We start from the raw sequence: 21,264 nt of genomic DNA, 5'->3' as shown, positions 1-21,264 counted from the left end.
TATCTGATCTATGTAGAGCATGATCCAGCACAAAATGTTGTTGATTCAGCAACAAGAGCAGTAACAGTCGTTGAGAATGTTAAATAGGAACGCAAAATTTGCTAACTACAGTGTCGTAAAATAAGATTTTCTTGCGTTGGCCGGGAATCGAACCCGGGTCAACTGCTTGGAAGGCAGCTATGCTAACCACTATACCACCAACGCTTGATGCATTTTGGTTTTACCGACACCACGAGCCATACGGTCACATTTTCAGACAAGCTTCCTGATCTCTCAAGAACGCTCGCCTAGTCTAAGTTCACATTTCGCTGTTTCAAACTTTGCAAGCACACTGTTTATTGGAATAAGATGAAAAAAATCTATTGCAGAAATTTTAAATTGACTTGGGCACTTCCCAAAAATTGGGTTCTTCCAAACTGATACGGTTCAGATTTTCGAGAGCCGTGCTTAAAATGACCGTTATTGTACAAGAAAAAAAATTAAAAAACAAAAAACCCAAAGTGATTGACAATTTCCGCGAGTCATTCATATCTGATCTATGTAGAGCATGATCCAGCACAAAATGTTGTTGATTCAGCAACAAGAGCAGTAACAGTCGTTGAGAATGTTAAATAGGAACGCAAAATTTGCGTACTACAGTGTCGTAAAATCAGATTTTCTTGCGTTGGCCGGGAATCGAACCCGGGTCAACTGCTTGGAATGCAGCTATGCTCACCACTATACCACCAACGCTTGATGTGTTTTAGTTTTACCGACACCACAAGCCATACGGTCACATTTTCAGACAAGCTTCCTGATCTCTCAAGAACGCTCGCCTAGTCTAAGTACACATTTCGCTGTTTCAAACTTTGCAAGCACACTGTTTATTGGAATAAGATGAAAAAAATCTATTGCAGAAATTTTAAATTGACTTGGGCACTTCCCAAAAATTGGGTTCTTCCAAACTGATACGGTTCAGATTTTCGAGAGCCGTGCTTAAAATGACCGTTATTGTACAAGAAAAAAAATTAAAAAACAAAAAACCCAAAGTGATTGACAATTTCCGCGAGTCATTCATATCTGATCTATGTAGAGCATGATCCAGCACAAAATGTTGTTGATTCAGCAACAAGAGCAGTAACAGTCGTTGAGAATGTTAAATAGGAACGCAAAATTTGCGTACTACAGTGTCGTAAAATCAGATTTTCTTGCGTTGGCCGGGAATCGAACCCGGGTCAACTGCTTGGAATGCAGCTATGCTCACCACTATACCACCAACGCTTGATGTGTTTTAGTTTTACCGACACCACAAGCCATACGGTCACATTTTCAGACAAGCTTCCTGATCTCTCAAGAACGCTCGCCTAGTCTAAGTACACATTTCGCTGTTTCAAACTTTGCAAGCACACTGTTTATTGGAATAAGATGAAAAAAATCTATTGCAGACATTTTAACTTGACTTGGGCACTTCCCAAAAATTGGGTTCTTCCAAACTGATACGGTTCAGATTTTCGAGAGCCGTGCTTAAAATGACCGTTATTGTACAAGAAAAAAAACTCAAAAACAAAAAACCCAAAGTGATTGACAATTTTCGAGATTTATTCATATCTGATCTATGTAGAGCATGATCCAGCACAAAATGTTGTTGATTCAGCAACAAGAGCAGTAACAGTCGTTGAGAATGTTAAATAGGAACGCAAAATTTGCTGACTACAGTGTCGTAAAATCAGATTTTCTTGCGTTGGCCGGGAATAAAACCCGGGTCAACTGCTTGGAAGGCAGCTATTCTCACCACTATACCACCAACGCTTGATGTGTTTCAGTTTTACCGACACCACAAGCCATACGGTCACATTTTCAGACAAGCTTCCTGATCTCTCAAGAACGCTCGCCTAGTCTAAGTACACATTTCGCTGTTTCAAACTTTGCAAGCACACTGTTTATTGGAATAAGATGAAAAAAATCTATTGCAGAAATTTTAACTTGACTTGGGCACTTCCCAAAAATTGGGTTCTTCCAAACTGATACGGTTCAGATTTTCGAGAGCCGTTCTTAAAATGACCGTTATTGTACAAGAAAAAAAATAAAAAAACAAAAAACCCAAAGTGATTGACAATTTCCGCGAGTCATTCATATCTGATCTATGTAGAGCATGATCCAGCACAAAATGTTGTTGATTCAGCAACAAGAGCAGTAACAGTCGTTGAGAATGTTAAATAGGATCGCAAAATTTGCTGACTACAGTGTCGTAAAATCAGATTTTCTTGCGTTGACCGGGAATCGAACCCGGGTCAACTGCTTGGAAGGCAGCTATGCTCACCACTATACCACCAACGCTTGATGTGTTTTAGTTTTACCGACACCACAAGCCATACGGTCACATTTTCAGACAAGCTTCCTGATCTCTCAAGAATGCTCGCCTAGTCTAAGTACACATTTCGCTGTTTCAAACTTTGCAAGCACACTGTTTATTGGAATAAGATGAAAAAAATCTATTGCAGAAATTTTAACTTGACTTGGGCACTTCCCAAAAATTGGGTTCTTCCAAACTGATACGGTTCAGATTTTCGAGAGCCGTGCTTAAAATGACCGTTATTGTACAAGAAAAAAAATTAAAAAACAAAAAACCCAAAGTGATTGACAATTTCCGAGAGTCATTCATATCTGATCTATGTAGAGCATGATCCAGCACAAAATTTTGTTGATTCAGCAACAAGAGCAGTAACAGTCGTTGAGAATGTTAAATAGGAACGCAAAATTTGCTGACTACAGTGTCGTAAAATCAGATTTTCTTGCGTTGGCCGGGAATAAAACCCGGGTCAACTGCTTGGAAGGCAGCTATGCTCACCACTATACAGCCAACACTTGATGTATTTTAGTTTTACCGAAACCACGAGCCATACGGTCACATTTTCAGACAAGCTTCCTGATCTCTCAAGAACGCTCGCCTAGTCTAAGTTCACATTTCGCTGTTTCAAACTTTGCAAGCACACTGTTTATTGGAATAAGATGAAAAAAATCTATTGCAGAAATTTTAAATTGACTTGGGCACTTCCCAAAAATTGGGTTCTTCCAAACTGATACGGTTCAGATTTTCGAGAGCCGTGCTTAAAATGACCGTTATTGTACAAGAAAAAAAATTAAAAAACAAAAAACCCAAAGTGATTGACAATTTCCGCGAGTCATTCATATCTGATCTACGTAGAGCATGATCCAGCACAAAATTTTGTCGATTCAGCAACAAGTGCAGTAACAGTCGTTGAGAATGTTAAATAGGAACGCAAAATTTGCTGACTACAGTGTCGTAAAATGAGATTTTCTTGCGTTGGCCGGGAATAAAACCCGGGTCAACTGCTTGGAAGGCAGCTATGCTCACCACTATACAGCCAACACTTGATGTATTTTAGTTTTACCGAAACCACGAGCCATACGGTCACATTTTCAGACAAGCTTCCTGATCTCTCAAGAACGCTCGCCTAGTCTAAGTTCACATTTCGCTGTTTCAAACTTTGCAAGCACACTGTTTATTGGAATAAGATGAAAAAAATCTATTGCAGAAATTTTAAATTGACTTGGGCACTTCCCAAAAATTGGGTTCTTCCAAACTGATACGGTTCAGATTTTCGAGAGACGTGCTTAAAATGACCATTATTGTACAAGAAAAAAAATTCAAAAACAAAAAACCCAAACTGATTGACAATTTCCGAGAGTCATTCATATCTGATCTATGTAGAGCATGATCCAGCACAAAATGTTGTTGATTCAGCAACAAGAGCAGTAACAGTCGTTGAGAATGTTAAATAGGAACGCAAAATTTGCTGACTACAGTGTCGTAAAATCGGATTTTCCTGCGTTGGCCGGGAATCGAACCCGGGTCAATTGCTTGGCAGGCAGCTATGCTCACCACTATACCACCAACGCATGATGTGTTTTAGTTTTACCGACACCACGAGCCATACGTTCACATTTTCAGACAAGCTTCCTGATCTCTCAAAAACGCTCGCCTAGTCTAAGTTCACATTTCGCTGTTTCAAACTTTGCAAGCACACTGTTTATTGGAATAAGATGAAAAAAAGCTATTGCAGAAATTTTAACTTGACTTGGGCACTTCCCAAAAATTGGGTTCTTCCAAACTGATACGGTTCAGATTTTCGAGAGCCGTGCTTAAAATGACCATTATTGTACAAGAATAAGAATTGAAAAACAAAAAAGCCAATTTTAACTTGACTTGGGCACTTCCCAAAAATTGGGTTCTTCCAAACTGATACGGTTCAGATTTTCGAGAGCCGTGCTTAAAATGACCATTATTGTACAAGAATAAGAATTCAAAAAAAAAAAAAACAATTTTAACTTGACTTGGGCACTTCCCAAAAATTGGGTTCTTCCAAACTGATACGGTTCAGATTTTCGAGAGCCGTGCTTAAAATGACCGTTATTGTACAAGAAAAAAAATTCAAAAACAAAAAACCCAAATTGATTGACAATTTCCGCGAGTCATTCATATCTGATATATGTAGAGCATGATCCAGCACAAAATTTTGTTGATTCAGCAACAAGAGCAGTAACAGTCGTTGAGAATGTTAAATAGGAACGCAAAATTTGCTGACTACAGGGTTGTAAAATCAGATCTTCTTGCGTTGGCCAGGAATCGAAGCCGGTTCAACTGCTTGGAAGGCAGCTATGCGCACCACTATACCACCAACGCTTAACGTTTTAGTTTTACCGACACCACGAGCCATATGGTCACATTTTCAGACAAGCTTTGCTGTTTATTGGATTAAGATGAAAAAAATCTATTGCAGAAATTTTAACTTGACTTGGGCACTTCCCAAAAATTGGGTTCTTCCAAACTGATACGGTTCAGATTTTCGAGAGCCGTGCTTAAAATTACCGGTATTGTACATGAAAAAAAATTCAAAAACAAAAAACTCAAAGTGATTGACAATTTCCGAGAGTCATTCATATCTGATCTATGTAGAGCATGATCCAGAACAAAATGTTGTTGATTCAGCAACAAGAGCAGTAACAGTCGTTGAGAATGTTAAATAGGAACGCAAAATTTGCTGACTACAGTGTCGTAAAACCAGATTTTCTTGCGTTGGACGGGAATCGGACCAGGGTCAACTGCTTGGAAGGCAGCTATGCTCACCGCTATACCACCAACGCTTGATGTGTTTTAGTTTTACCGACACCACGAGCCATACAGTCACATTTTCAGACAAGCTTCCTGATCTCTCAAGAACGCTCGCATAGTCTAAGTTCACATTTTGCTGTTTCAAACTTTGCAAGCACACTGTTTATTGGAATAAGATGAAAAAAATCTATTGTAGAAATTTTAACTTGACTTGGGCACTTCCCAAAAATTGGGTTCTTCCAAACTGATACGATTCAGATTTTCGAGAGCCGTGCTTAAAATAACCGTTATTGGAAAGCAGCTATGCTCACCACTATACCACCAACGCTTGATGCGTTTTGGTTTTACCGACACCACGAGCCATACGGTCACATTTTCAGACAAGCTTCCTGATCTCTCAAGAACGCTCGCCTAGTCTAAGTTCACATTTCGCTGTTTCAAACTTTGCAAGCACACTGTTTATTGGAATACGATGAAAAAAATCTATTGCAGAAATTTTAACTGGACTTGAGCACTTCCCAAAAATTGGGTTCTTCCAAACTGATACGGTTCAGATTTTCGAGAGCCATGCTTAAAATGACCGTTATTGTACAAGAAAAAAAAATTCAAAAACAAAAAACCCAAACTGATTGACAATTTCCGAGAGTCATTCATATCTGATCTATGTAGAGCATGATCCAGCACAAAATGTTGTTGATTCAGCAACAAGAGCAGTAACAGTCGTTGAGAATGTTAAATAGGAACGCAAAATTTGCTGACTACAGTGTCGTAAAATCGGATTTTCCTGCGTTGGCCGGGAATCGAACCCGGGTCAATTGCTTGGCAGGCAGCTATGCTCACCACTATACCACCAACGCATGATGTGTTTTAGTTTTACCGACACCACGAGCCATACGTTCACATTTTCAGACAAGCTTCCTGATCTCTCAAAAACGCTCGCCTAGTCTAAGTTCACATTTCGCTGTTTCAAACTTTGCAAGCACACTGTTTATTGGAATAAGATGAAAAAAAGCTATTGCAGAAATTTTAACTTGACTTGGGCACTTCCCAAAAATTGGGTTCTTCCAAACTGATACGGTTCAGATTTTCGAGAGCCGTGCTTAAAATGACCATTATTGTACAAGAATAAGAATTGAAAAACAAAAAAGCCAATTTTAACTTGACTTGGGCACTTCCCAAAAATTGGGTTCTTCCAAACTGATACGGTTCAGATTTTCGAGAGCCGTGCTTAAAATGACCATTATTGTACAAGAATAAGAATTCAAAAAAAAAAAAAACAATTTTAACTTGACTTGGGCACTTCCCAAAAATTGGGTTCTTCCAAACTGATACGGTTCAGATTTTCGAGAGCCGTGCTTAAAATGACCGTTATTGTACAAGAAAAAAAATTCAAAAACAAAAAACCCAAATTGATTGACAATTTCCGCGAGTCATTCATATCTGATATATGTAGAGCATGATCCAGCACAAAATTTTGTTGATTCAGCAACAAGAGCAGTAACAGTCGTTGAGAATGTTAAATAGGAACGCAAAATTTGCTGACTACAGGGTTGTAAAATCAGATCTTCTTGCGTTGGCCAGGAATCGAAGCCGGTTCAACTGCTTGGAAGGCAGCTATGCTCACCACTATACCACCAACGCTTAACGTTTTAGTTTTACCGACACCACGAGCCATATGGTCACATTTTCAGACAAGCTTTGCTGTTTATTGGATTAAGATGAAAAAAATCTATTGCAGAAATTTTAACTTGACTTGGGCACTTCCCAAAAATTGGGTTCTTCCAAACTGATACGGTTCAGATTTTCGAGAGCCGTGCTTAAAATTACCGGTATTGTACATGAAAAAAAATTCAAAAACAAAAAACTCAAAGTGATTGACAATTTCCGAGAGTCATTCATATCTGATCTATGTAGAGCATGATCCAGAACAAAATGTTGTTGATTCAGCAACAAGAGCAGTAACAGTCGTTGAGAATGTTAAATAGGAACGCAAAATTTGCTGACTACAGTGTCGTAAAACCAGATTTTCTTGCGTTGGACGGGAATCGGACCAGGGTCAACTGCTTGGAAGGCAGCTATGCTCACCGCTATACCACCAACGCTTGATGTGTTTTAGTTTTACCGACACCACGAGCCATACAGTCACATTTTCAGACAAGCTTCCTGATCTCTCAAGAACGCTCGCATAGTCTAAGTTCACATTTTGCTGTTTCAAACTTTGCAAGCACACTGTTTATTGGAATAAGATGAAAAAAATCTATTGTAGAAATTTTAACTTGACTTGGGCACTTCCCAAAAATTGGGTTCTTCCAAACTGATACGATTCAGATTTTCGAGAGCCGTGCTTAAAATAACCGTTATTGGAAAGCAGCTATGCTCACCACTATACCACCAACGCTTGATGCGTTTTGGTTTTACCGACACCACGAGCCATACGGTCACATTTTCAGACAAGCTTCCTGATCTCTCAAGAACGCTCGCCTAGTCTAAGTTCACATTTCGCTGTTTCAAACTTTGCAAGCACACTGTTTATTGGAATACGATGAAAAAAATCTATTGCAGAAATTTTAACTGGACTTGAGCACTTCCCAAAAATTGGGTTCTTCCAAACTGATACGGTTCAGATTTTCGAGAGCCATGCTTAAAATGACCGTTATTGTACAAGAAAAAAAAATTCAAAAACAAAAAACCCAAACTGATTGACAATTTCCGAGAGTCATTCATATCTGATCTATGTAGAGCATGATCCAGCACAAAATTTTGTTGATTCAGCAACAAGAGCAGTAACAGTCGTTGAGAATGTTAAATAGGAACGCAAAATTTGCTGACTACAGGGTTGTAAAATCAGATCTTCTTGCGTTGACCAGGAATCGAAGCCGGTTCAACTGCTTGGAAGGCAGCTATGCGCACCACTATACCACCAACGCTTAACGTTTTAGTTTTACCGACACCACGAGCCATATGGTCACATTTTCAGACAAGCTTTGCTGTTTATTGGATTAAGATGAAAAAAATCTATTGCAGAAATTTTAACTTGACTTGGGCACTTCCCAAAAATTGGGTTCTTCCAAACTGATACGGTTCAGATTTTCGAGAGCCGTGCTTAAAATTACCGGTATTGTACATGAAAAAAAATTCAAAAACAAAAAACTCAAAGTGATTGACAATTTCCGAGAGTCATTCATATCTGATCTATGTAGAGCATGATCCAGAACAAAATGTTGTTGATTCAGCAACAAGAGCAGTAACAGTCGTTGAGAATGTTAAATAGGAATGCAAAATTTGCTGACTACAGTGTCGTAAAACCAGATTTTCTTGCGTTGGACGGGAATCGGACCAGGGTCAACTGCTTGGAAGGCAGCTATGCTCACCGCTATACCACCAACGCATGATGTGTTTTAGTTTTACCGACACCACGAGCCATACGTTCACATTTTCAGACAAGCTTCCTGATCTCTCAAAAACGCTCGCCTAGTCTAAGTTCACATTTCGCTGTTTCAAACTTTGCAAGCACACTGTTTATTGGAATAAGATGAAAAAAATCTATTGTAGAAATTTTAACTTGACTTGGGCACTTCCCAAAAATTGGGTTCTTCCAAACTGATACGATTCAGATTTTCGAGAGCCGTGCTTAAAATAACCGTTATTGGAAAGCAGCTATGCTCACCACTATACCACCAACGCTTGATGCGTTTTGGTTTTACCGACACCACGAGCCATACGGTCACATTTTCAGACAAGCTTCCTGATCTCTCAAGAACGCTCGCCTAGTCTAAGTTCACATTTCGCTGTTTCAAACTTTGCAAGCACACTGTTTATTGGAATACGATGAAAAAAATCTATTGCAGAAATTTTAACTGGACTTGAGCACTTCCCAAAAATTGGGTTCTTCCAAACTGATACGGTTCAGATTTTCGAGAGCCATGCTTAAAATGACCGTTATTGTACAAGAAAAAAAAATTCAAAAACAAAAAACCCAAACTGATTGACAATTTCCGAGAGTCATTCATATCTGATCTATGTAGAGCATGATCCAGCACAAAATGTTGTTGATTCAGCAACAAGAGCAGTAACAGTCGTTGAGAATGTTAAATAGGAACGCAAAATTTGCTGACTACAGTGTCGTAAAATCGGATTTTCCTGCGTTGGCCGGGAATCGAACCCGGGTCAATTGCTTGGCAGGCAGCTATGCTCACCACTATACCACCAACGCATGATGTGTTTTAGTTTTACCGACACCACGAGCCATACGTTCACATTTTCAGACAAGCTTCCTGATCTCTCAAAAACGCTCGCCTAGTCTAAGTTCACATTTCGCTGTTTCAAACTTTGCAAGCACACTGTTTATTGGAATAAGATGAAAAAAAGCTATTGCAGAAATTTTAACTTGACTTGGGCACTTCCCAAAAATTGGGTTCTTCCAAACTGATACGGTTCAGATTTTCGAGAGCCGTGCTTAAAATGACCATTATTGTACAAGAATAAGAATTGAAAAACAAAAAAGCCAATTTTAACTTGACTTGGGCACTTCCCAAAAATTGGGTTCTTCCAAACTGATACGGTTCAGATTTTCGAGAGCCGTGCTTAAAATGACCATTATTGTACAAGAATAAGAATTCAAAAAAAAAAAAAACAATTTTAACTTGACTTGGGCACTTCCCAAAAATTGGGTTCTTCCAAACTGATACGGTTCAGATTTTCGAGAGCCGTGCTTAAAATGACCGTTATTGTACAAGAAAAAAAATTCAAAAACAAAAAACCCAAATTGATTGACAATTTCCGCGAGTCATTCATATCTGATATATGTAGAGCATGATCCAGCACAAAATTTTGTTGATTCAGCAACAAGAGCAGTAACAGTCGTTGAGAATGTTAAATAGGAACGCAAAATTTGCTGACTACAGGGTTGTAAAATCAGATCTTCTTGCGTTGGCCAGGAATCGAAGCCGGTTCAACTGCTTGGAAGGCAGCTATGCTCACCACTATACCACCAACGCTTAACGTTTTAGTTTTACCGACACCACGAGCCATATGGTCACATTTTCAGACAAGCTTTGCTGTTTATTGGATTAAGATGAAAAAAATCTATTGCAGAAATTTTAACTTGACTTGGGCACTTCCCAAAAATTGGGTTCTTCCAAACTGATACGGTTCAGATTTTCGAGAGCCGTGCTTAAAATTACCGGTATTGTACATGAAAAAAAATTCAAAAACAAAAAACTCAAAGTGATTGACAATTTCCGAGAGTCATTCATATCTGATCTATGTAGAGCATGATCCAGAACAAAATGTTGTTGATTCAGCAACAAGAGCAGTAACAGTCGTTGAGAATGTTAAATAGGAACGCAAAATTTGCTGACTACAGTGTCGTAAAACCAGATTTTCTTGCGTTGGACGGGAATCGGACCAGGGTCAACTGCTTGGAAGGCAGCTATGCTCACCGCTATACCACCAACGCTTGATGTGTTTTAGTTTTACCGACACCACGAGCCATACAGTCACATTTTCAGACAAGCTTCCTGATCTCTCAAGAACGCTCGCATAGTCTAAGTTCACATTTTGCTGTTTCAAACTTTGCAAGCACACTGTTTATTGGAATAAGATGAAAAAAATCTATTGTAGAAATTTTAACTTGACTTGGGCACTTCCCAAAAATTGGGTTCTTCCAAACTGATACGATTCAGATTTTCGAGAGCCGTGCTTAAAATAACCGTTATTGGAAAGCAGCTATGCTCACCACTATACCACCAACGCTTGATGCGTTTTGGTTTTACCGACACCACGAGCCATACGGTCACATTTTCAGACAAGCTTCCTGATCTCTCAAGAACGCTCGCCTAGTCTAAGTTCACATTTCGCTGTTTCAAACTTTGCAAGCACACTGTTTATTGGAATACGATGAAAAAAATCTATTGCAGAAATTTTAACTGGACTTGAGCACTTCCCAAAAATTGGGTTCTTCCAAACTGATACGGTTCAGATTTTCGAGAGCCATGCTTAAAATGACCGTTATTGTACAAGAAAAAAAAATTCAAAAACAAAAAACCCAAACTGATTGACAATTTCCGAGAGTCATTCATATCTGATCTATGTAGAGCATGATCCAGCACAAAATTTTGTTGATTCAGCAACAAGAGCAGTAACAGTCGTTGAGAATGTTAAATAGGAACGCAAAATTTGCTGACTACAGGGTTGTAAAATCAGATCTTCTTGCGTTGACCAGGAATCGAAGCCGGTTCAACTGCTTGGAAGGCAGCTATGCGCACCACTATACCACCAACGCTTAACGTTTTAGTTTTACCGACACCACGAGCCATATGGTCACATTTTCAGACAAGCTTTGCTGTTTATTGGATTAAGATGAAAAAAATCTATTGCAGAAATTTTAACTTGACTTGGGCACTTCCCAAAAATTGGGTTCTTCCAAACTGATACGGTTCAGATTTTCGAGAGCCGTGCTTAAAATTACCGGTATTGTACATGAAAAAAAATTCAAAAACAAAAAACTCAAAGTGATTGACAATTTCCGAGAGTCATTCATATCTGATCTATGTAGAGCATGATCCAGAACAAAATGTTGTTGATTCAGCAACAAGAGCAGTAACAGTCGTTGAGAATGTTAAATAGGAATGCAAAATTTGCTGACTACAGTGTCGTAAAACCAGATTTTCTTGCGTTGGACGGGAATCGGACCAGGGTCAACTGCTTGGAAGGCAGCTATGCTCACCGCTATACCACCAACGCTTGATGTGTTTTAGTTTTACCGACACCACGAGCCATACAGTCACATTTTCAGACAAGCTTCCTGATCTCTCAAGAACGCTCGCATAGTCTAAGTTCACATTTTGCTGTTTCAAACTTTGCAAGCACACTGTTTATTGGAATAAGATGAAAAAAATCTATTGTAGAAATTTTAACTTGACTTGGGCACTTCCCAAAAATTGGGTTCTTCCAAACTGATACGATTCAGATTTTCGAGAGCCGTGCTTAAAATAACCGTTATTGGAAAGCAGCTATGCTCACCACTATACCACCAACGCTTGATGCGTTTTGGTTTTACCGACACCACGAGCCATACGGTCACATTTTCAGACAAGCTTCCTGATCTCTCAAGAACGCTCGCCTAGTCTAAGTTCACATTTCGCTGTTTCAAACTTTGCAAGCACACTGTTTATTGGAATACGATGAAAAAAATCTATTGCAGAAATTTTAACTGGACTTGAGCACTTCCCAAAAATTGGGTTCTTCCAAACTGATACGGTTCAGATTTTCGAGAGCCATGCTTAAAATGACCGTTATTGTACAAGAAAAAAAAATTCAAAAACAAAAAACCCAAAGTGATTGACAATTTCCGAGAGTCATTCATATCTGATCTATGTAGAGCATGATCCAGCACAAAATGTTGTTGATTCAGCAACAAGAGCAGTAACAGTCGTTGAGAATGTTAAATAGGAACGCAAAATTTGCTTACAACAGTGTCGTAAAATCAGATTTTCTTTCGTTGGCCAGGAATCGAACCCAGGTCAACTGCTTGGAAGGCAGCTATGCTCACCACTATACCACCAACGCTTGATGCATTTTGGTTTTACCGACACCACGAGCCATACGGTCACATTTTCAGACAAGCTTCCTGATCTCTCAAGAACGCTCGCCTAGTCTAAGTTCACATTTTGCTGTTTCAAACTTTGCAAGCACACTGTTTATTGGAATAAGATGAAAAAAATCTATTGCAGAAATTTTAACTTGACTTGGGCACTTCCCAAAAATTGGGTTCTTCCAAACTGATACGGTTCAGATTTTCGAGAGCCGTGCTTAAAATGACCGTTATTGTACAAGAAAAAAAAATCAAAACAAAAAACCCAAAGTGATTGACAATTTCCACGAGTCATTCATTACTGATCTATGTAGAGCATGATCCAGCACAAAATGTTGTTGATTCAGCAACACGAGCAGTAAAAGTCGTTGAGAATGTTAAATATGAACGCAAAATTTGCTGACTACAGTGCCGTAAAATCAGATTTTCTTGCATTGGCCAGGAATCGAACCCGGGTCAACTGCTTGGAAGGCAGCTATGCTCACCACTATACCACCAACGCTTGATGCATTTTGGTTTTACCGACACCACGAGCCATATGGTCACATTTTCAGACAAGCTTCCTGATCTCTCAAGAACGCTCGCCTAGTCTAAGTTCACATTTCGCTGTTTAAAACTTTGCAAGCACACTGTTTATTGGAATAAGATGAAAAAAATCTATTGCAGAAATTTTAACTTGACTTGGGCACTTCCCAAAAACTGGGTTCTTCCAAACTGATACGGTTCAGATTTTCGAGAGCCGTGCTTAAAATGACCGTTATTGTACAAGAAAAAAAATTCAAAAACAAAAAACCCAAAGTGATTGACAATTTCCGCGAGTCATTTATATCTGATCTATGTAGAGCATGATCCAGCACAAAATGTTGTTGATTCAACAACAAGAGCTGTAACAGTCATTGAAAATGTTAAATAGGAATGCAAAATTTGCTGACTACAGTGTCGTAAAAACAGATTTTCTTGCGTTGGCCGGGAATCGAACCCGGGTCAACTGCTTGGAAGACAGCTATGCTCACCACTATACCACCAACGCTTGATGCATTTTGGTTTTACCGACACCACGAGCCATACGGTCACATTTTCAGACAAGCTTCCTGATCGCTCAAGAACGCTCGCCTAGTCTAAGTTCACATTTCGCTGTTTCAAACTTTGCAAGCACACTGTTTATTGGAATAAGATGAAAAAAATCTATTGCAGAAATTTTAAATTGACTTGGGCACTTCCCAAAAATTGGGTTCTTCCAAACTGATACGGTTCAGATTTTCGAGAGCCGTGCTTAAAATGACCGTTATTGTACAAGAAAAAAAAATCAAAACAAAAAACCCAAAGTGATTGACAATTTCCACGAGTCATTCATAACTGATCTATGTAGAGCATGATCCAGCACAAAATGTTGTTGATTCAGCAACAAGAGCAGTAAAAGTCGTTGAGAATGTTAAATAGGAACGCAAAATTTGCTGACTACAGTGTCGTAAAATCAGATTTTCTTGCGTTGGCCGGGAATCGAACCCGGGTCAACTGCTTGGAAGACAGCTATGCTCACCACTATACCACCAACGCTTGATGCATTTTGGTTTTACCGACACCACGAGCCATACGGTCACATTTTCAAACAAGCTTCCTGATCTCTCAAGAACGCTCGCCTAGTCTAAGTTCACATTTCGCTGTTTCAAACTTTGCAAGCACACTGTTTATTGGAATAAGATGAAAAAAATCTATTGCAGAAATTTTAAATTGACTTGGGCACTTCCCAAAAATTGGGTTCTTCCAAACTGATACGGTTCAGATTTTCGAGAGCCATGCTTAAAATGACCGTTATTGTACAAGAAAAAAAATTAAAAAACAAAAAACCCAAAGTGATTGACAATTTCCGCGAGTCATTTATATCTGATCTATGTAGAGCATGATCCAGCACAAAATGTTGTTGATTCAGCAACAAGAGCAGTAACAGTCGTTGAGAATGTTAAATAGGAACGCAAAATTTGCTAACTACAGTGTCGTAAAATAAGATTTTCTTGCGTTGGCCGGGAATCGAACCCGGGTCAACTGCTTGGAAGGCAGCTATGCTAACCACTATACCACCAACGCTTGATGCATTTTGGTTTTACCGACACCACGAGCCATACGGTCACATTTTCAGACAAGCTTCCTGATCTCTCAAGAACGCTCGCCTAGTCTAAGTTCACATTTCGCTGTTTCAAACTTTGCAAGCACACTGTTTATTGGAATAAGATGAAAAAAATCTATTGCAGAAATTTTAAATTGACTTGGGCACTTCCCAAAAATTGGGTTCTTCCAAACTGATACGGTTCAGATTTTCGAGAGCCGTGCTTAAAATGACCGTTATTGTACAAGAAAAAAAATTAAAAAACAAAAAACCCAAAGTGATTGACAATTTCCGCGAGTCATTCATATCTGATCTATGTAGAGCATGATCCAGCACAAAATGTTGTTGATTCAGCAACAAGAGCAGTAACAGTCGTTGAGAATGTTAAATAGGAACGCAAAATTTGCGTACTACAGTGTCGTAAAATCAGATTTTCTTGCGTTGGCCGGGAATCGAACCCGGGTCAACTGCTTGGAATGCAGCTATGCTCACCACTATACCACCAACGCTTGATGTGTTTTAGTTTTACCGACACCACAAGCCATACGGTCACATTTTCAGACAAGCTTCCTGATCTCTCAAGAACGCTCGCCTAGTCTAAGTACACATTTCGCTGTTTCAAACTTTGCAAGCACACTGTTTATTGGAATAAGATGAAAAAAATCTATTGCAGAAATTTTAAATTGACTTGGGCACTTCCCAAAAATTGGGTTCTTCCAAACTGATACGGTTCAGATTTTCGAGAGCCGTGCTTAAAATGACCGTTATTGTACAAGAAAAAAAATTAAAAAACAAAAAACCCAAAGTGATTGACAATTTCCGCGAGTCATTCATATCTGATCTATGTAGAGCATGATCCAGCACAAAATGTTGTTGATTCAGCAACAAGAGCAGTAACAGTCGTTGAGAATGTTAAATAGGAACGCAAAATTTGCGTACTACAGTGTCGTAAAATCAGATTTTCTTGCGTTGGCCGGGAATCGAACCCGGGTCAACTGCTTGGAATGCAGCTATGCTCACCACTATACCACCAACGCTTGATGTGTTTTAGTTTTACCGACACCACAAGCCATACGGTCACATTTTCAGACAAGCTTCCTGATCTCTCAAGAACGCTCGCCTAGTCTAAGTACACATTTCGCTGTTTCAAACTTTGCAAGCACACTGTTTATTGGAATAAGATGAAAAAAATCTATTGCAGACATTTTAACTTGACTTGGGCACTTCCCAAAAATTGGGTTCTTCCAAACTGATACGGTTCAGATTTTCGAGAGCCGTGCTTAAAATGACCGTTATTGTACAAGAAAAAAAACTCAAAAACAAAAAACCCAAAGTGATTGACAATTTTCGAGATTTATTCATATCTGATCTATGTAGAGCATGATCCAGCACAAAATGTTGTTGATTCAGCAACAAGAGCAGTAACAGTCGTTGAGAATGTTAAATAGGAACGCAAAATTTGCTGACTACAGTGTCGTAAAATCAGATTTTCTTGCGTTGGCCGGGAATAAAACCCGGGTCAACTGCTTGGAAGGCAGCTATTCTCACCACTATACCACCAACGCTTGATGTGTTTCAGTTTTACCGACACCACAAGCCATACGGTCACATTTTCAGACAAGCTTCCTGATCTCTCAAGAACGCTCGCCTAGTCTAAGTACACATTTCGCTGTTTCAAACTTTGCAAGCACACTGTTTATTGGAATAAGATGAAAAAAATCTATTGCAGAAATTTTAACTTGACTTGGGCACTTCCCAAAAATTGGGTTCTTCCAAACTGATACGGTTCAGATTTTCGAGAGCCGTTCTTAAAATGACCGTTATTGTACAAGAAAAAAAATAAAAAAACAAAAAACCCAAAGTGATTGACAATTTCCGCGAGTCATTCATATCTGATCTATGTAGAGCATGATCCAGCACAAAATGTTGTTGATTCAGCAACAAGAGCAGTAACAGTCGTTGAGAATGTTAAATAGGATCGCAAAATTTGCTGACTACAGTGTCGTAAAATCAGATTTTCTTGCGTTGACCGGGAATCGAACCCAGGTCAACTGCTTGGAAGGCAGCTATGCTCACCACTATACCACCAACGCTTGATGTGTTTTAGTTTTACCGACACCACAAGCCATACGGTCACATTTTCAGACAAGCTTCCTGATCTCTCAAGAATGCTCGCCTAGTCTAAGTACACATTTCGCTGTTTCAAACTTTGCAAGCACACTGTTTATTGGAATAAGATGAAAAAAATCTATTGCAGAAATTTTAACTTGACTTGGGCACTTCCCAAAAATTGGGTTCTTCCAAACTGATACGGTTCAGATTTTCGAGAGCCGTGCTTAAAATGACCGTTATTGTACAAGAAAAAAAATTAAAAAACAAAAAACCCAAAGTGATTGACAATTTCCGAGAGTCATTCATATCTGATCTATGTAGAGCATGATCCAGCACAAAATTTTGTTGATTCAGCAACAAGAGCAGTAACAGTCGTTGAGAATGTTAAATAGGAACGCAAAATTTGCTGACTACAGTGTCGTAAAATCAGATTTTCTTGCGTTGGCCGGGAATAAAACCCGGGTCAACTGCTTGGAAGGCAGCTATGCTCACCACTATACAGCCAACACTTGATGTATTTTAGTTTTACCGAAACCACGAGCCATACGGTCACATTTTCAGACAAGCTTCCTGATCTCTCAAGAACGCTCGCCTAGTCTAAGTTCACATTTCGCTGTTTCAAACTTTGCAAGCACACTGTTTATTGGAATAAGATGAAAAAAATCTATTGCAGAAATTTTAAATTGACTTGGGCACTTCCCAAAAATTGGGTTCTTCCAAACTGATACGGTTCAGATTTTCGAGAGCCGTGCTTAAAATGACCGTTATTGTACAAGAAAAAAAATTAAAAAACAAAAAACCCAAAGTGATTGACAATTTCCGCGAGTCATTCATATCTGATCTACGTAGAGCATGATCCAGCACAAAATTTTGTCGATTCAGCAACAAGTGCAGTAACAGTCGTTGAGAATGTTAAATAGGAACGCAAAATTTGCTGACTACAGTGTCGTAAAATGAGATTTTCTTGCGTTGGCCGGGAATAAAACCCGGGTCAACTGCTTGGAAGGCAGCTATGCTCACCACTATACAGCCAACACTTGATGTATTTTAGTTTTACCGAAACCACGAGCCATACGGTCACATTTTCAGACAAGCTTCCTGATCTCTCAAGAACGCTCGCCTAGTCTAAGTTCACATTTCGCTGTTTCAAACTTTGCAAGCACACTGTTTATTGGAATAAGATGAAAAAAATCTATTGCAGAAATTTTAAATTGACTTGGGCACTTCCCAAAAATTGGGTTCTTCCAAACTGATACGGTTCAGATTTTCGAGAGCCGTGCTTAAAATGACCGTTATTGTACAAGAAAAAAAATTAAAAAACAAAAAACCCAAAGTGATTGACAATTTATGCGAGTCATTCATATCTGATCTACGTAGAGCATGATCCAGCACAAAATGTTGTTGATTCAGCAACAAGAGCAGTAACAGTCGTTGAGAATGTTAAATAGGAACGCAAAATTTGCGTACTACAGTGTCGTAAAATCAGATTTTCTTGCGTTGGCCGGGAATAAAACCCGGGTCAACTGCTTGGAAGGCAGCTATGCTCACCACTATACAGCCAACACTTGATGTATATTAGTTTTACCGAAACCACGAGCCATACGGTCACATTTTCAGACAAGCTTCCTGATCTCTCAAGAACGCTTGCCTAGTCTAAGTTCACATTTCGCTGTTTCAAACTTTGCAAGCACACTGTTTATTGGAATAAGATGAAAAAAATCTATTGCAGAAATTTTAAATTGACTTGGGCACTTCCCAAAAATTGGGTTCTTCCAAACTGATACGGTTCAGATTTTCGAGAGCCGTGCTTAAAATGACCGTTATTGTACAAGAAAAAAAATTAAAAAACAAAAAACCCAAAGTGATTGACAATTTATGCGAGTCATTCATATTTGATCTATGTAGAGCATGATCCAGCACAAAATGTTGTTGATTCAGCAACAAGAGCAGTAACAGTCGTTGAGAATGTTAAATAGGAACGCAAAATTTGCTGACTACAGTGTCGTAAAATCAGATTTTCTTCAGTTGGCCGGGAATCGAACCCGGGTCAACTGCTTGGAAGGCAGCTATGCTCACCACTATACCACCAACGCTTGATGTGTTTCAGTTTTACCGACACCACAAGCCATACGGTCACATTTTCAGACAAGCTTCCTGATCTCTCAAGAACGCTCGCCTAGTCTAAGTACACATTTCGCTGTTTCAAACTTTGCAAGCACACTGTTTATTGGAATAAGATGAAAAAAATCTATTGCAGAAATTTTAACTTGACTTGGGCACTTCCCAAAAATTGGGTTCTTCCAAACTGATACGGTTCAGATTTTCGAGAGCCGTGCTTAAAATGACCGTTATTGTACAAGAAAAAAAATTAAAAAACAAAAAACCCAAAGTGATTGACAATTTCCGCGAGTCATTCATATCTGATCTATGTAGAGCATGATCCAGCACAAAATGTTGTTGATTCAGCAACAAGAGCAGTAACAGTCGTTGAGAATGTTAAATAGGATCGCAAAATTTGCTGACTACAGTGTCGTAAAATCAGATTTTCTTGCGTTGACCGGGAATCGAACCCGGGTCAACTGCTTGGAAGGCAGCTATGCTCACCACTATACCACCAACGCTTGATGTGTTTTAGTTTTACCGACACCACAAGCCATACGGTCACATTTTCAGACAAGCTTCCTGATCTCTCAAGAATGCTCGCCTAGTCTAAGTACACATTTCGCTGTTTCAAACTTTGCAAGCACACTGTTTATTGGAATAAGATGAAAAAAATCTATTGCAGAAATTTTAACTTGACTTGGGCACTTCCCAAAAATTGGGTTCTTCCAAACTGATACGGTTCAGATTTTCGAGAGCCGTGCTTAAAATGACCGTTATTGTACAAGAAAAAAAATTAAAAAACAAAAAACCCAAAGTGATTGACAATTTCCGAGAGTCATTCATATCTGATCTATGTAGAGCATGATCCAGCACAAAATTTTGTTGATTCAGCAACAAGAGCAGTAACAGTCGTTGAGAATGTTAAATAGGAACGCAAAATTTGCTGACTACAGTGTCGTAAAATCAGATTTTCTTGCGTTGGCCGGGAATAAAACCCGGGTCAACTGCTTGGAAGGCAGCTATGCTCACCACTATACAGCCAACACTTGATGTATTTTAGTTTTACCGAAACCACGAGCCATACGGTCACATTTTCAGACAAGCTTCCTGATCTCTCAAGAACGCTCGCCTAGTCTAAGTTCACATTTCGCTGTTTCAAACTTTGCAAGCACACTGTTTATTGGAATAAGATGAAAAAAATCTATTGCAGAAATTTTAACTTGACTTGGGCACTTCCCAAAAATTGGGTTCTTCCAAACTGATACGGTTCAGATTTTCGAGAGCCGTGCTTAAAATGACCGTTATTGTACAAGAAAAAAAATTAAAAAACAAAAAACCCAAAGTGATTGACAATTTCCGAGAGTCATTCATATCTGATCTATGTAGAGCATGATCCAGCACAAAATTTTGTTGATTCAGCAACAAGAGCAGTAACAGTCGTTGAGAATGTTAAATAGGAACGCAAAATTTGCTGACTACAGTGTCGTAAAATCTGATTTTCTTGCGTTGGCCGGGAATCGAACCCGGGTCAACTGCTTGGAAGGCAGCTATGCTCAACTCTATACCACCAACGCTTGATGCATTTTGGTTTTACCGACACCACGAGCCATACGGTCACATTTTCAAACAAGCTTCCTGATCTCTCAAGAACGCTTGCCTAGTCTAAGTTCACATTTCGCTGTTTCAAACTTTGCAAGCACACTGTTTATTGGAATAAGATGAAAAAAATCTATTGCAGAAATTTTAAATTGACTTGGGCACTTCCCAAAAATTGGGTTCTTCCAAACTGATACGGTTCAGATTTTCGAGAGCCGTGCTTAAAATGACCGTTATTGTACAAGAAAAAAAAATAAAAAACAAAAAACCCAAAGTGATTGACAATTTCCGCGAGTCATTTATATCTGATCTATGTAGAGCATGATCCAGCACAAAATGTTGTTGATTCAGCAACAAGAGCAGTAACAGTCGTTGAGAATGTTAAATAGGAACGCAAAATTTGCTAACTACAGTGTCGTAAAATCAGATTTTCTTGCGTTGGCCGGGAATCGAACCCGGGTCAATTGCTTGGAAGGAAGCTATGCTCACCACTATACCACCAACACTTGATGCGTTTTGGTTTTACCGACACCACGAGCCATACGGTCACATTTTCAGACAAGCTTCCTGATCTCTCAAGAACGCTCGCCTAGTCTAAGTTCACATTTCGCTGTTTCAAACTTTGCAAGCACACTGTTTAAT

At 39.1% G+C, this 21,264-nt stretch overlaps 2 non-coding genes across 2 annotated transcripts; both read right to left on the bottom strand.

Moving 5' to 3' along the window:
- Positions 1-132: 132 nt before the first annotated feature.
- TRNAG-UCC (transfer RNA glycine (anticodon UCC)) lies at positions 133-204 on the bottom strand. The gene has a single exon. It is a non-coding gene; the product is annotated as a tRNA-Gly (tRNA).
- Positions 205-14,720: 14,516 nt separating this feature from the next.
- TRNAG-UCC (transfer RNA glycine (anticodon UCC)) lies at positions 14,721-14,792 on the bottom strand. The gene has a single exon. It is a non-coding gene; the product is annotated as a tRNA-Gly (tRNA).
- Positions 14,793-21,264: the final 6,472 nt, after the last annotated feature.

Source organism: Pelobates fuscus, chromosome 3 (genome assembly GCF_036172605.1).
Source record: "Pelobates fuscus isolate aPelFus1 chromosome 3, aPelFus1.pri, whole genome shotgun sequence".
Lineage (NCBI taxonomy): Eukaryota > Metazoa > Chordata > Amphibia > Anura > Pelobatidae > Pelobates > Pelobates fuscus.
The sequence above is the reverse complement of the archived record's forward strand: the minus strand, read 5'-3'. Positions and strand labels throughout refer to the sequence as shown.